Consider the following 17,929-nt stretch of genomic DNA (forward strand, 5'->3'; position numbering starts at 1 on the left):
ATATGTGAGGTTCACCACAACACATTAAAAGTGATCAGTCCTGGCCTTACTGATAAAGGAAGCAGACTCTACAGTACTTTGGATAAACTACCCCAAAACTGTTTCAGTTATAGAGAATGATCTTAGATAATCCAAAAAATTGCTACGACTCTGTTGCTTATATTAAGATCTTCGTGGTATTTCAGAGTCCATAATATCAAGCTTACATCAATATATCAAGATAAGACAAGACATATCATCCCAAAAGCAAGTTCTTATCTACCAATTAATTCTTCCACAAGATTTTCTCGCTTTTTAAAAAATACTTTCATATATTCAAACATACAGAAAATTACAGTGTAACATAACAGATCCCAAATAATCACAACCCAGAATTAATAGCATGTTAACAATATTTTGCTGTCTTTGCTTTAGATCTCTTTTTAACTATTGGTAAGAAATTAATCATTCCAGACTTTGAGCCTGTCTTTGAGTCATTCTACTTCCTTTCTTCTCAGAGACAACCACCATCCAATTCACCTAGGTTTCTATACTTTATTGCATACATTAAAACCATATAAAGTTTTCACTGTGTCAGATTTTTATCAATATACATATATAGTCATGCTATATTTTGTATATAAAACATTCTATTCTTAAAAACTATCATTTTTGAAATATTTTAACACACTTAGAAATCAAGGTCATTAATTCTCTATTTGTTATAGTTTGGACCTATATGTGTTAGGTCTCATTCATATCTATTAGATCAAGCTTGTTGATTGAATTGTTCAGATCTTCTGTATCCTTGAATTTTTTTTTTGTCTGCTTGATTTATTGGTTACCAAAAAGGGCATGTGCAAATCTCCTGCCAGAACTGAGTTAGTCAAATTCTTTATAATTCTGTCAATTTTTGCCTTAAATATATTTTTTTAACAAAAATTTTCCCTTGCGATGAGAAATTTTAAGACCTACTGTCTTGGCAACTTTCAAATATACAATATAGTGTTGTTAACTATAGTCAACATGGTGTATATATTACATGCCCAGGACTTATTTTATAGCAAGTTTGTGCCTTTTTAATCACTTTACCCTTTAACTATTTAATATTAAAATATTTAAATATGCTTCAAATATTTTGAAACCATGACACATAAAGCTTAATATCATTATTTCTTGGTGAAATAGTCCTTTTACCTTCTATGAGATATCCTTTTTCATCCCAATTAATGTTTCACATATTAAAATAATTTTTATTAATCAACAAGCATTTATTTGGCTTGCATCTCCTGGAACATTTTTTTCCCAAAAATATTTTACATTTCTGCATTACTATATAGTGCTTTCTGTCTAGTAAAAATGGAATAGATCTACATAGTATCTGAGAAGTCAGAGTCGCTCTTTTACATATGTGAATTTAATCTATTGTTATCATGTTTTCTGGTGTGTTTTAAGCTCTCTCCACTATCTCCTTTTGTGTTCTATTTTCATAACAATTTTTTCTGCTTCATTTACCTCATTCTTTTTCTGCCCTTGTACTAAATTAATTGATGTTTTCACCATTATTTTCCCCTTTATATCCCTCTGTTAATTTAGAAATATTTAGAAATGGATTTCCCTTTTTTTTTTTTTTTTTTTTTTTTTTGTCTGTTTTAGGGCCACACCCACGTCATATGGAAGTTCCAAGGCTAGGAGTCACAGTCGGAGTTGCAGCTGCCGGCCTATGCCACAGCCACAGCAACACCAGATCTAAGCCATGTCTGTGACTTACACCACAGCTCACAGCAATGCCAGATCCTTTAATCCAGTGAGCAAGACCAGTGATCAAACCAGAGTCCTCATGAATACTGATCAGGTTCCTTATCACTGAGCCACAATGGGAATTTCTGAGAAATGGATTTCTTTTTATTTGTCCCTCTCGGAGCTAGGACATTTTTTTTCAGTCTGAAAAATCTATGTTCTTATATATTTTCTAAAATTCTAGACCATCAAACTTGTTTCCAAACATTTTTTTCTCCCCAACTCTCTTTTTGTAACTTGAACATGAGTCTTTCACTCCATATTTCCATGGTTTCTCATTTCTTCTTCCTATAGTCCAACATTTAATTTCTCTGTATTGTATTCTAAATATATTCCTCTCATTAACAATATATATTCTTTTCTTTGTCATAAATACTATAATTTTAATTTCAAAAATCACATGTTTTTAATTTCTGGAATTTATATTTAGTATTTTTAAATTTCCCTTTTTTTTCTGATTTTGTCTAATAGTTTATATTGCTTCTTTCATTCTCTTTAACATATGGATAATAGTCCTTTGGTCATTTCATACAGATTTTTCTTGGCATGTGAATCAAGCCATTTTGTACATTACTATAACTCTCTGTTCATTTACTCTTATTACATATTATTATTTACTGTGCCATCATTCCCTGTGAACTATTTCCTGGAAAGTTTACTTGTACCGCATTGAGAAAAAGTCTTCATGGGATGATTTTTCACATGCTTTTACTAGAACCTTGTGTATTTCACCAGTTTTAGATTCATGTGTGCTTATTTTTGGACTGATAATTGCTAAAAATGCATGAGACATGCAAATTTGAACTCTACACTCTAGTTTTTTGGCAATTCAGATTTGGAACTGTGACTTCTCATGGGTGATTCTTTTCCCACCACACCATACAAGCACTTCCCAGTCTATAAGAAGTTTTCCTAGCCTCTATTTCAAGGGCTAGACACACTTGATGATCCTGAGTTCTAGCTTCCTGCCAAGCACAGGCCTAGGTTTCACTCTGATTTGAATCCAGGTCTTGGAATCTTAGCCACTGCAACACAGGTCTAGTTCTAATAACTTTGAGCTTCAGCTTCCCTCACTTGTAACTATAGCTTTCCAATCCTTCTTTATTTCTAGCTCCTAAGACCTTTCCTTGTTGTTTTTAAGAAATAATATGCATTTTTAAACTCTGTTGTTAAATTTATCAACATGTGTTTTTGAAAGGGGTGGCATTTCTTATGTTAGTGTAGCACACCATGTTGACCAGAGGTCTAATATATTATTCTCTGTCCTCAAAATTCAGTAACTTCCCTAAACTTATCTTGATGTAGTTATCCTCTATCAGTTTTTCCTAAAACATAATTAACTGTATTGATTTGCTTAACTTAATAAATGCTCTACTATGAATTTGAATGTTGATTCTGTCCCATTAGTACCATTCTCCCCGTAAGCATTTTATTTGCCATATGCTATATGTTTTTAAATTTTTTTCACATATATCATCTTCTTTCAGATGATAATCATCTCTTTATTTATGACACTCTTTCTGGACTGTTCTCAGTAACCTTGAGTTGGTTTTTCTACTATGTCAGTTTTGCTTCTCATGCAGGAATAGATAATTATCCTATAAATATATTTAAACATTCAATATTTTAGGAGATCACTTCTCTCCAAATTGATCTAAAGATTCAATGAAAATCCAATCAAAATCTTAGTGGGCTTTTTTTACGGAATTGAAAGGCTGATTCTAAAATTTATATATTCATAATAGTTAGGATATAGAAAATCCAAGAAAATTTTTAAGAAGAACAAAATTGGGGGAGTTACACTATCATATATAAGATTTACTATAAAGCTACAGTAAATAAGACAGTTTGGTATTGATGCAAAGGAAAATAAATAGGTCAATAGAAAAGAATAAAGTCCATAAAAAATACACAAGCGCTCAATAGCTTTTGACCAATACCATTCAATGGGAAAGTGTGTGTGTGCAATGGTGATGGTGTTGGGAGAGGGGGGTCATTTTCAATAAAATTATTCTGAAACATCTACATATTTGAGAGAATCTTGATACTTACCTAATGTTACATATGAAATTGATTTATGATGAATGATAGCTTTAATGACTTTTTAGAGACTAAAATCTAAAACATTTAAAAGACTATTTTCAAGAAATTAGGATGCATTATATTTCACCGGGCAGAATGCAAAAAGTACTAACCATAAAAGAAAAAAAGTTAAACTAGACTTTGTGAAATGAAAATCATCCAAAAAAAAATACCATTAAGAACAATTCAAAGACTGGGAGAAAAATCATCTCTAAATACTTATCTGACAAAGAATTTATGCTGTACAGTAGAAAAAAAATAATGTATTGGAGAAATTTAAAAAAGAACATGAAAAATCTAAAAACTAGCATACGTCATTAAGATAAAAAAGACACCCAAGTTTGAAGTGAGCAAAAAAAAGTGAACAGACACTACAAAAGACATATAAATGGCCAAAAAAAAAAAAAACAAACATACAAAAAAAAAAAAAGACCAAGAACATGTGCTTAAAATCATTACTCACACTCCTTGTAGTTAGAGGTCTATGAGGCACATCTCAAGGCTGCCACTTTTGCCATGTCCACCAAACTTTCTTCCTGAGGAGAAATCCAAAAGAGGAAGGTCAGTACTCCAGTAATCATTCTAAATTCCTCCCACCTTCAGCTATCACCTTAGTTGGCCTAAATGGTGGTGTGACCCATACCTTCAAAAGACGTCATTAAACGAATGAAAAGACAAGCCACAGGGTGGTAGATGACATTCTCAACACACGAAGATGACAAAAGGCTTGTACTTAGAATGTACAAAGAAATCCTGCAAACTAATAAGGACAGACAACCTAATAATAAAAATGGATAACAAACTTTAATCAAATACCTTTAAAAATTAGGATACTCCGAAGGCCAATAAATACATGAAAAAGTAATCAACTTCTTTAGTCATTAGAATTCAAATTAAATATACTTTGAGGTACTAATACCCACATACCAGAATGACTAAAATGAAAACAATGGACATTTCCAAGAATTAATGAGGATGGGGAGCAACTAGAACTCTGCTTCACTGCTGATGGTGTGACAATCCCTCAGCCCTGGTCCCCAAAGGAAAGAATTCAGTCAGAGAGACATACAGCAGTTTTAAGCAGCAGGAGTTTTACTAAGCAAAGCAAACTAAAGTATGCTACCTAAGGGAAGAGAGCAGGCTGTCTGGGTGGAAGCCAGAAGCAGCCCTGCAATGAGGGTAGAGCTGGTTTTTCAGAGGGTAGTGGAAAGTCCCTCTCTGTGTCCTGCATCATTTGATTAACAAGACCATTGACAGCTTTAGGTCATATAACTTTTCTCCTTGTGCACAGGCACTTACCCATAAGCACCCAAGCAAAACCCACGGGGGTAGGGGAGAACCACAGTGCTAATTTATTATAAATACAGCATAATGAACTTGGGTCATTTTGGATCACCTCTTAGGTCTGGTGCACCTGGGCCAACTGGTTCTGGCAGTTTGGAAAGCCCAGCTGTGTTTTTGACTTATTTGAGCCTGATAAGGCTGGGAACTTAGAGGTACTTAATCACAAAAAGGAGGATCTCTGGACATGTTCTGGTCAGTGGCCCAAGAGGAAAAGAGGAAGAGAAAGATGAATCTATCCAGGATGGGGCTGGACCCACTCATATCTAACTAGCTACTTAATAATGGGAGTATAAGTTGGTACAGCCACTTTAGAAAACTCTTTGACAGTATCTACTAATACTGACCTAGCAATTCTACTTCTATGTACATATTCAACAGAAATGGATACACATTTTCCTTAAAACACATCATAGCAGAACTATCTGTAATAGCCAAAAACTGAAAACAACCCAAATGTCCATTATAGTAGAAAGGTTAAATAGTGGTATTTTTATATGTGCTATTTCAGTTATGTATTATTGTATAGTAAACTACCCTAAAACTTGGTGGCTTAAAATCTCAATTTATTATTTCTGAAAACTGTAAAGGTTGGCCAGGAATTTCTTCTATTGGTCTTGTCTAAATTCACCCATGTGGCTACAGTCAACTGATGTCTCGCCTGAATCTGCAGGTGAAAGACGGCCTCTGGAATGTGGTGCTGGTTGTCAGTGGGATACTTCTATTCTTTTCTCATCATGCAGAGCCTTTCATCTTTAGTAGGCTACTTTAGGCTCCTTCACAGCATGGTAATAAAAGGATCTAAGAAGGCAAGACAGAAAACTGCAAGCACTCTTAGAGTTAAGCTCTAGAACTTGCATAATATAATTTCTACCACAATCCATGCCAAAGCATTTATTAAGTCCAGCTCATATTCAAGACAATGAAGGAAAGCCATCTCCTTTAACAGGAGAAGCAGCAACAGTATATTGCAGAGGGGCATGTACACAGAGAGGTATGATTTATTGGGATCCATCCTTACAGCAGTCTACCACAACTAACACATGGCAATAGCAATGAGTGAATTACTGCTACAAGCAGCAGCAGGAATGAACCTCACAAATATAATGTTGAGTGAAAGAAGTCACAAAAGAATATACAAAACATGTTCCATTTATATAAATACAAAAATCTGCAAAACTAAAACATGGTGTTAGAAGTCAAGAGAGAATCTAAGGAATACATCTATAGTGCTATTAATGTTTTATTCCTCGACCCATGCAGTGATTACATGAAATTCTTTTTTTTTTTTTTTTTTTTGCCTTTTTCTAGGGCCGCCCCCGTGGCGTATGGAGGTTCCCAGGCTAGGGGTCGAATCGGAGCTACAGCCTACACCAGAGCCACAGCAACGCGGGATCTGAGCTGTGTCTGCAACCTACACCACAGCTCACGGACCCCTAACCCACTGAACAAGGCCAGGGACCGAACCCGCAATCTCACGGTTCCTAGTGGGATTCGTTAACCACTGCGCCATGACGGGAACTCCCAAGAAATTCTTATTTTGTGATCATTTATTATTTTGTTCTTTTGATTTGTATAATTTTCTATAACTTTGTTGTACTTTAATAAAAAATTTTGGACCAGAATTAAATAACAAAAAGTGATTTTCAAAATAATGCACATGAATATTCCTTAATTCAATTGGTATTTACCTAGGTGGTTATTTGATGCCTTTCCTAGAATATGTGCTGATAGATTATTTATTCCACTGCTGGAGGAGTGGGAAAGATCCTAAGGCTATGGCAGCCAGTGTTGGGGAACTTTATTCTCTTTCTCTCTTATTTTGTTTAAGCCCTTGCATCAAGGATCAGTTCACTGGTTACATTTTTTTTTTTTTTTGATGTGATTATTTTCCTTTGCTCAGACTCCTCTGCTCACTCTTCGTGGTCCTGCTAAGGCAGTTATTCCTAAGAGATTATTTTGATCTTTAAAATGGTGACAATAATATCTGTCCTACCTACCTAGTAGGACTGTTTAAAAGTTTAAAATTAAGTAAATATTTGTAAAATCTATACTTCAATTTAATGAAAAGAAAGGACGTAGCATAAAAAGCAAGCCCTGTGTTGAGTGGACTGATAGCCAGGCCAGCATTCATGAACCCATGTTTAAGCCCAAAGATGAGAGATGCTCAAGTAGATGCTGAAATAATGGTTCATGCAGGATCTAAATAGGTTTCAGGGCATACAAATTACATATGTTTGGGACCTTCTTGATAGGCATGGCACACAGATGTGTGTTTGGGGGTATCTTCTCCTCTTTAAAAGAACAACTTCAGTTCAGTGAAACTTTGATACAGTGATAATCAACAGAAAGCAATAGGTGACAATCCAAGAAGCAGAGGAAGGCAACACACCTTGATGAACCCTCTTGGTGATGTCTCCAAAAGAAACACGGACCAAAAGAAAAAGGAATGTGTGGTGAACGAGAAAATCTACTCAGGAACACTCATGAGACACTGGCTTGTCTTGCAGAAACAGCTGAGGATATTTTAAGTGTATATCTGGAGTGGTGGTGAATTCTGTTCTCCCTTACCAGGAAATGAGGGAGCAAGAAACTCCTGCTATATCTGACATCATCACTAAGGTAGCAACAATGTTATAATGCACTCTGTTCTAGTTTTCCTCACCTTCTTATCATGGTTATCTATTTGTAAAAAATCTAAATAAATTCAGTTGTTTATACACCTCTGCACTTCATAGCTTAACCAATTAAGACATTATTGCATTTTCATAAACAATGAAGTTGATAACCTTGTGCAGGTGATGCATGTTTTATCTGCCTGATATGTCCTTCTTAATATTTCTAAAACCTCTCTCTCTTTCACACTCTCTCTCTCTCCTCCTCTCTCTCACATAAACGCACACACATGAATAAAGCATTAAAAGGCTTAAAGATTGATTTTACATTTCCTGGATTAGAGCAGTATTTATTAAGTACTGTATTTTGACAGCATCTCTTTCTAACACTGCGTAAAAGTCACAAGGTTAAATGAGGTTTACTCCTTATTTATTTTAAAATTGATTTATGCTTTTCTTTCAGGAAGAGATTTTATTTAACATGCTTATTATCATTTTAAGAAAATTTTTCCTAATGTTTGATTACAAGATTTCCTGTTTGTAGATAATTTTACAAGATTTTGATCAAAAAGGTTATAGTACCCATATATACAGCAATCAAAAATGTTCTCAAGGTGTACATACACAATGGAATACTACTCAGCCGTAAAACAGAATGACATAATGCCATTTATAGCAACATGGATGGAACTAGAGACTCTCATACTGAGTGAAGTAAGTCAGAAAGAGAAAGACAAATACCGTATGATATCACTTATAACTGGAATCTAATATACAGCACAAATGAACATTTCCACAGAAAAGAAAATCATGGACTTGGAGAATAGACTTGTGGCTGCAGTGGGAGAGGGAGGGAGTGGGAGGGATCAGGAGCTTGGGGTTATAGGATACAACTTGGAATGGATTTACAATGAGATCCTGCTGAGTAGCATTGAGAACTATATCTAGATATGTATACTGCAAAAGAACAAAGGGTGGAAAAAAATGTATACATGTAAGTGTAACTTGGCCCCCATGCTGTACAGTAGAAAAATAAATAAATAAATTTTAAAAATATAAATACAAAATAAAATAAAAATGTTCTCAAGGAAAAATAAAGATGACCTGAAATCTTAGCATTATCTTTGATCTCATTTTCTCTTTTGCCCACTTCTGATCACTTAAGAAACATTCAAGGTCTCCTTGATCTCTCATTTCTGTGTATACAATGAAGCCTTGCCGATTTCCCAGACAAACCACACTGCTCCACATGCTGTGCCTTGCACTTACACTGCATCCTCTGTGATGGACATCTCCCCTTTGCCCAGTGTATACTAGGTCATATTTCCAAGCTCAGCTCATGCATAGTGTCTTTTATGGAGGATTCCTAAATAACCATCTTAACTACAAGGTAAAATTAATCACTCCTTCATCTATGCTTCTTTCTAAGGCCTGATCAGCCTTCTTCCCATGGACAGACAAAAACCACATGAATTCCATAAAAAAAGCCCTTGTAACCAAACTGGAACATGTTCATCTTCAGAAGTAAACCAATAATTTGACACTCCCTCAAACTTAAATCACATAATATTTATTTAAAAAGAATAAGAAGAAACTGATTTTCTATTAATAAAAATTGGATATACCTTTCTTTGTGTTTAAAATAATGATTTGTGTCACATGCACATATAATTTTAACTGATTTGGAATTGTTTTTTTACTTAGCCTTCTCATCACCTATAATTGAATAGTATTAAGCATCAGGTTCATTAAGGATAATGGCTACATGTGGACACAATAAAAAGATTTGTCTAAAATATCTTTCTAAAGTACTTTGCTCTGGCTTTCATTCCATTTCATCAACATACTTGTCAAAGTTCTATGTTTCAACAGTTGCATGACCAATTAATAACACCAAAATGTAAAAAATTAATTTCTTGTCAATAGGATGAATAGACGATCTTAATTTTTAATATTAAAAATTCCATTATTTTCAGGATTCTTAATGACCAAATATTTAGATATTTAAAATAACACATAATTCATATTTCAAATATTGTTAGTTATTTAGGCTTTTATCCAAGAAATTTTCAGGATTAAATCTGAATGGTATCAATATGTAATTAACAAGTTACTCTAAGACAGCTAGATCTTAAACATTATCTTTGAGAAATCAGTGTTTTTCTAACTGAATTTAACCTGAGATGCTGATAATCAACCAAACTAAAATTCTAACTATAACCAGAAAGCTCCTTCTCTTCCGAAATTTCATATTCCCTTGATGACCTTTGCTTGTTCCATCTCCAAAAAAAGTCTGCACTTAACCTGACAACAAGGTGATTAAGCCCAGGTGGGACACTGGAACAGAAGAGGGGGAGGATTCAGTAAACTTCTGTATCTTCCTAGTCCTTGCCTCCTACTGCTCAGTGTTTAGCCAGGCAGCTTATTTCTTAGCCTGGTACTTTTCAAACTTTGCCACTATTGCTCTGTTTTACTCAATTTAGACAAAGACAAGTGTAATCTTTATTAATATTATATATTCAGTATCCAGAATGCTTCAAAATAGAGATATCTCTCTCTAACTATTTATAAATCTGCCATTTTGATAGTTACACTGTTAGAGGCCATTAGTGGCAAGGTCAGCCACACATTTGACACACAAAGAACCTTCAAATTTAAGAATTAATGCAACAGAAAATTACCTAAAGTTAAAAAAATACAAGTCACAGAATTCTAAAATGTGCCTTAAAACTTTTCCATTTCAATTCTACAGAATATTTTGAGGGTATCTGGTAGAGTGTTGTTACAGACTTTCAAAAGAAAAGGAGGGAGTGGTTGGAATATCCAGTTTTGAAAAAGCAGATTCAATAGCTGCAAAGTACTTTGTTTTCTTGTCATATGGCATCTTTTAAAATATCAAAGTAACATTGGAGTAGGACACAAAATGTTTATGCTTATCAACAGAGTTTATTTTTTAATTGGTGGCTTTAAAATTCAGTGACTTCAGTACTCTGGGTTAGCCTCAATCATCTTCACAGATCAGGAGACTGAGGATCAGCTACCAGTCTGTTCCTCCTGAGTAACAAATAAAGGCACATCCAGAACTAACAGCTGAGCATCTGGGAACCAAAAATTACTAAGAAATTTTTGAGGAATGAATCTCTTCTTCATCTTTCAAAAATTCTTTGGAGCAATTAAAGCAGAAATTACTTTATAGATGAGTGCCTTGTAGCCACAGAGCATGTAGGTTGTTGATATATTCATTAAAGTGGTAGCAAAACCAAGATTAGAACCCAGATTTCATGAATCTTTGACCAATACTTTCTGCTATAACATAACTTTCCAATATAAGAGTAACAAACATGTACTGCTTCAAAATTTACACTAGAAGATGACAATGATTCTTTGAGGTAAAAAATGAATTATTATTGCCCACTTTACAGATAACACAATGTAATCTCCATGGATGAATGGAAAAACAAAATGTGGTGTATACATACAATGGACTATTATTCAGCCTTGAAAAGAAGGAAATCCTGTCACATACTATAATGTGGATGAACCTTGAGGAAAATATCCTAAATGGAATAAAGCAGTCAAAAGAAGTCAGATACTACAAGGTTCCATTTATATGAGGTATCTAAAATAGTCAAGTTTATAGAAACAGGAAGTTGAATGGTGATTACCAGGGGCTGAGAGGAGAAGGAAATAGAATGATGATGTTTGATGGATTTAAAATTCCAGATTGAAAAAAATTCTGGAGATCTGTTTCACAACAAGGTGATACACGTAACACTATTGAACAGTACACTTGAAAATAAAGTTATAAATTTTACATGTTTTTTACCACAAAATAAATGTAATCTCAATGATTTATAAAACTGGTTAGTAACTGACAGAATCAAGAGTTAGGCTGTGATTCAAAAATCTCACGTTCTTTACCCAAATTCCCATGTAACAGATATTTCCCAAATATCTCTATATGACTATATCACTTCCATGACTGCTAGCCCATTGCAATCATATGTCAGTATTCCTTTGTGAGACAAAAATCAGGAATAAGTATAGACTCCTTTAGGACAATGCCTCAGAAAGCAGCTACCATCTTGCCACATTTAGACCCAATATCCTAAGGGAAAACATTAAAACTATCTTTTTTTTTTTTTTTTTTTTTTTTTTTTTTTTTTTTTTTTTTGGCTTTTCAGGGCTGCACTCACAGCATATGGAGATTCCCAGGCTAGGGGTCGAATTGGAGCTGCAGCTGCCAGCCTACACCACAGCAACACAGGATCCAAGCCACGTCTGCAACCTACACCATAGCTCATGGCAACACCAGATCCTTAACCCACAGAGTGAGGCCAGGGACCAAACCCACAACCTCAAACCGACAACCTCATGGCTCCTGGTCGGATTCGTTTCCACTATGCCATGACAGGAACTTCATAAAACTATCTTTTTTTTTTTTTTTTTCGGCTCTTTGCCTTTTCTAGGGATGCTTCCCGTGGCATATGGAGGTTACCAGGCTAGGGGTCGAAGTGGAGCTGTAGCGGTCGGCCTACACAAGAGCCACAGCAACACGGGGGCCGAGCCGCGACTGCGACCTACACCACAGCTCATGGCAATGCCAGATCCTTAACCCACTGAGCAAGGCCAGGGATCAAAGCCGCAACCTCATGGTTACTAGTTGGATTCGTTAACCACTGCGCCATGAAGGGAACTCCAAAACTATCTTTTTTTTAAACATTGAAAACAAGTGATAAATATGGTACGATCACAAAGATAGGCCGCTGGTCCACTGACTAAACTGTTTTATTACCTTTTATAATGATTACTTATTATCATGGAGACAAAGCCACTGAGAAGTAATGCTTGGTAGGTACACAGTCATGTCCAGGAAGTGTGACCAAGGACATGCCTCACTCATGTGGTAAGAAAAAATTAATTCTAACAAGCACTTCACTCAAACCAGTATCTTAATCTGTTGGCATATTTACAAGGAAAGTTGGAAACCAAATAAAGGATAATTGCCCATTTTCAACAGGATGTGGTAACTTTCACCCGTGATTCTTTATTTTCAGGCAGTGGTAAGGCTTTCCAAATGAGCTAAACAAAGAATGATTCTGATGAGAAATGATGTTAAGGCCTAAGTCTGTGTACCTCCTAGATGCTGCACTAATTGCTGTAATATAAACCCATGGTACAATGTGTTCTCCACTCATATCACCCACTTTTCTACAGGCCTGTATGTGATGCTTGCAACTAAAGGTCAAACAGTGCCCTGAATAACTCAGAGGATTGTACAATATTAGCCCAAATTTGATTAGAGCTTGTATCTGGTAAAGTTAAAACCTAAACTATTAGAATCATTGCAATGGATACCGACTGTTTTCTCCATTAGATGGTGAAAGAACTCCACTGTCTAATCTTTCTAGAGTGCTTAGCAACCTCCTTTTATTACTACAATTTGTCTTGGGGATCCGTAGGTTTTCTAAATAAGGGTTTGGGGATCCACGGGTTTTCTAAATATCATCTAAATACATGATATACTCTTATGAGGACACAAACTATTGCTATATTATGTTTTTCACATTCTCTTAAAGAATCTCTGTTTATGACATCTAACCTTTCCTGGAGATTTTGCTTCAATCCATGAAACCGGGCTAAAGGGAAATCTGCGTGGCAGGCCTAACTACTTTCAAATTAGCCTTCTGTTCTAATAGACCTTTGAACCAGGCTAATGAGCTGAAATCCTATCTTTCTTTAAGAAACTAATAAGTATCAACTTATAAATCTAATAACAAAATCCTTAGATATTGAACTCTGTAAGACCTATAAATACTTTTGATATAAGAGAATTTGATTGAGATACTCATCAAGAAATATATCTATAACCCACAGCATCTAAGGAGAAACAAGCTGTAACTCAAATTTATCCCCCAAATTTGTATATTAAAAGTTCCATTTTGCAGTCATGGGAAGAAGGGCACTGGCATACTCATACCACTCATGTCTATAACATTTTATTGTATTATTAGGAAATAGAATAACTTTTTTCTAGTAGGATTAAGTATACTTCAGATAAGACTACTTTTTGCAAGGGACCTAAATGACTTCAACCAGCCTTGATGGAGTCTATTTTAGGAGGCAGAGGAAAGGATCTTCAGGGTCTACTTCCCAAGCCATGCTTCTTTACACACCTCACAAGGTTATCCAAAGGGTTAAGTGAATGAACAGTATTTTATCAACTTTACCTACTCTCCATTTTCAAATCATTTTTGGATTTGAAGGTTCATTGAGGGTCCAACATGGATCACTTTGAGTTCTGCATTTCATTAGCACAGTTCCAGTGACCTCAGTGGTTCTCCTCTGTTAAAAGTATCACTGAATAAGCCAAGGACATGGAGTAATTCATCACGACTGAACAATACGAGTGATACTCACTATCCATATTTTCCTTCTAATTTAGAACTTAATCATTTGAAAACAATTTTATAACTTGGATAGAAAAATGGTCCCTCTTCAAAGAAAATGTATTCCATCAAAAACCAACTCCAGGCAATAGCACAATTCCTCAATGTTTAGATCCCATTTCTAGGACCACCTCCCAATTCTGCTGCCTCTCCATACCATGTGCACACCTGATTGCAAGGCTCCTTCAGTGTTCTTTGACTTACTGGGGCTATAGTACCAATAGCGTGAACAACATTAAATAATAATGTTCCCTGATCCTCGGAGACTTCAGTGAAAATAAGTCTCATGGGCACTTTCCATCTTTGGTCTAGTAAACATACATAAGACTACTACTCTTGGGATATAGAACTTACACTGAAGATGAGGCAAATCATTCCAGTCATGTTATAATAGCTTTAAATAAGGAAAACAACAAGGTTGCTAAAGTTTTTTTTAAGACTTAACAAAAGGAAACATTTGAGTATTTGATAATTATCTGAACAAAAATTCAATTCCACTATGGACCAGAAATATAGATCAAAATAATTAAGTATGTGATGCTTTTGTTTAAATGCTTAGCTTATTAGATATTTAAAAATGCAGGGTGAATAAAGTCTACAAAACAAAAATAAATATTTTCTTTGCAAAATTTTCGAAGAACCTAGAATTTTATTCGAAGACATTTTATTTCAAGTATATCATTATAAAAGCAATTGACTCTTTAGAATTAAAAAATGTAGAAATATTAAAAAGAACAAAATAATGTTAAAATAACTTAATAGTAATAATAGCATCAGTGACACTATACTAATATGACATTATTTATCACATGAATGCATACTGACATATTTATATAACTGACACATTTCAGTATTGTTATATTTTACCCAATATTACTCATTTTCAATAGTTTTATGTAGTCTTCACAATTTTAATAGCTCAATGCTTGCTTTTTTTCCTTCAATTTTTTCTTTTTGAATATGTTGCCCATTTTGTAATATGGCTTTGAAATATAGATCATGTTCATTTTATGTTTTGTAATGACTTGAAAGTTTTAATCTCATTCAGATTAATATAACAAATGTGAGAGATATTATTTATTCTATAAATATTAATTCATAACCATATAATCAAGCACAAATTTTTTAATTCCATTCATTTAATTTTTTTTAATCAGGGCCTTTTTCCCTTTTTGAAACTCTATCCCCTACTCCACATTTATTACTTTGTACAGAGGTTTAGTATTTCTATATTAAATTTTTTATCTTTTATGTTCTTTTGTTTTCATAGATAAGTGCATTAGAAATAATACACTTATTATGATCATTTTAGTATAAACACTAACTCATCATACACACACACATCTTTTATTATCATATTATCCCTAAAAGTGGACAATTCTTTTGTAATCATGAGGCCATTTTCAAGCAACCTCCCTCAAAAGTTTTCTTTCTCCTTCTCCACATACCCATCTATCTCATCTAAATTTAATTTTTCTTCTGTAGTTCTAGATAAATTTCCTTTGGTAATGTCTAGAAAAAAAGATATTTATGTAGTAAGTATTCTGAACCTAGGTAAGTCAGAGGATATGTTTCAGTAGATTTTGCCTATGAATGACGGCACTGCTGAAGAGCTTTATTAGAGCATACTCTTTCTCCTTAAAAGTTTTAAAGTTATTATACCTTTATCACTTTACTGATTGATGCAAAGAAGAAATGCAACCTTTTCTTGACATTGGCTCCTATGATGCTCATTTTTGTTTTTCTCCATAAAAGCTTAAGTGATGATTGTACATTTTTGGTTTAGTGACATTTAGGGAATATACATTGCTGGTGGGAATGTTTACATAATTGTCTTCTTAAAGGCACTTATTAGACAATTTCATACTTATCCCAGCTTCCCAGAAGAAATTAAATGATGAGCAAAGTTACTTACAAAAGATGGCAGAGATTATAATAGGAACTAAGAACTACCTTTACACCATAGTAAATCTGCAAAGCTCTGGCTCTTGTGTTCCTGAATGTATTTTCACAAATAGTTCTCATGGTTTGATAGTTTCTTTTATTCTCAAATTTTGCTCCATTTCTTCCCTGTTTCTGTAAGACTGAGGAAATATGCTCAGGAGTGGAAGTCTAGAGGTTTATTTTTCTTGATGCATAATAAAGACAGACATAGAAAATAACAGCAAGGCTGAGCCACTGGTTTATATATACCTGGGAGAAATGACCCAGCTGTTAAAAGGACTCATTGATTAAACCATCCATAAACAAATAGACCAGTGATTCAAGGTTGCTCTGTGTCCCAGATGCATTGTCAAAGGCAAAAATGCTGTCTTTGATGTGAACTTAGTTTCTGCTGATTTTTCTCATCTACTGAAGAAAAAACAAGGACAGAGAGACTGCTTAAAAGGTTGGTATAGTCATTAAACTCATGTAAAATAACCTTGAAAACCCATACATTATCTGTTTTCCTCAAAAGAAAGTCTGAGCAAAGAGAAATTTCTGAATAAGAGAAGACTAAGACTTTTCAGTTGCATAAAATCCCATGGTAGTGCCTAGTTCTGCCATGAAACAGAGAAGAGGAAAAACCAAACTCAGAGATCTCATGAAGTAATTGAGACATTTCTCTACACATCAGATGACAAATCTTAGATTCTTCCTCTGTCAGCTCTGCTGTCTCCTACTAACCATTTATATCATCAACTCCATCTCAGTGCTTGCTTCCAGAGAACATAACCTGCAGTAGGCAGCTCAAATGACAACTGGAAGATTCTCTTTCAAGCTAGCTTGCTCCCATGGCTGGTAATTTAGGGTGGCTGGAGATGTGGACTGAATTTTCTCTTGATGCTTGTCTCTCTTTGGACTGTTTCAGCTTTTCCCATCATTATGATTTATTTTTTAAGGTACAACTTGAAAATCTGTATTCTTTTTTTATGAAATACAAAGCTGAGTTGATATTTCACATCAGTGTATCAATCATATTATCTAAAACCTCTCTATATTTTTTGCTCTCTTGTCTAAAACAGGGAATTTCTACTTTTCAGCTGATAACAAAGTGAGCCCTTTTACACACTATTATAAAATATGGTAAAACACTGTGTTTGCTTTAATTTTCTCCAGTTACATAATTTATTTAAAATTTTTAACTGTGTTATTAGACAATAGTTTTAATGAGTTAATGACAGAGAAAGAATCTTTTTATTTCATTTAATATTTAATATCATTGTAAATTTTCCAAACAGATATATGGGTTATTCTAATTGTTACAAATCTTTGAAATTCCATAGCATGTATAACTGAAATAAAATGAATATTCAGCAACAGAGCTGCACAGAGGTTGACAGTATGAGGATACTGTTCTTAACACTACCAGAGGGATTACAAGGACAAGAATGATGTCATTCTTTTTCACATATGAATATCTCCCCGGTATGGTGATTACCATTTTATTATGGTTAAAAACAATGGATACTTCATCTGTACTGTAATCAATATTATATTTGGGAATCTGAGATCTTAGCTTGTGCATAAATGCTGCCACTATTCACAAAGGGACTTAATGGGCACAATATTTTTAGGAATCTTTCGGGGAAGATTCGCAGAATTGAAATATCAATTGAGGTTTACTTCTTTAGCTGATGACATATTTTCCAAGTTATCTCATCAAATTATGATATTTAATAT

At 34.3% G+C, this 17,929-nt stretch overlaps 1 long non-coding RNA gene across 1 annotated transcript in view; it reads right to left on the bottom strand.

Moving 5' to 3' along the window:
* LOC110257539 (uncharacterized) overlaps nt 1–17,929 on the bottom strand; it is a 744,583-nt gene that overhangs the window by 625,755 nt on the left and 100,899 nt on the right. Inside the window, exon 3 of the long non-coding RNA XR_014834218.1 lies at nt 4,325–4,397. This is a non-coding gene — a long non-coding RNA (uncharacterized LOC110257539). The remainder of the gene's footprint in view (nt 1–4,324; nt 4,398–17,929) is intronic.

Source organism: Sus scrofa, chromosome 18 (assembly GCF_054392235.1).
Source record: "Sus scrofa isolate SSC_HxYL_T2T_F1_AM1 chromosome 18, Sscrofa_HxYL_maternal_Yorkshire_Landrace_v2.0, whole genome shotgun sequence".
Taxonomy (NCBI): Eukaryota; Metazoa; Chordata; class Mammalia; order Artiodactyla; family Suidae; genus Sus; species Sus scrofa.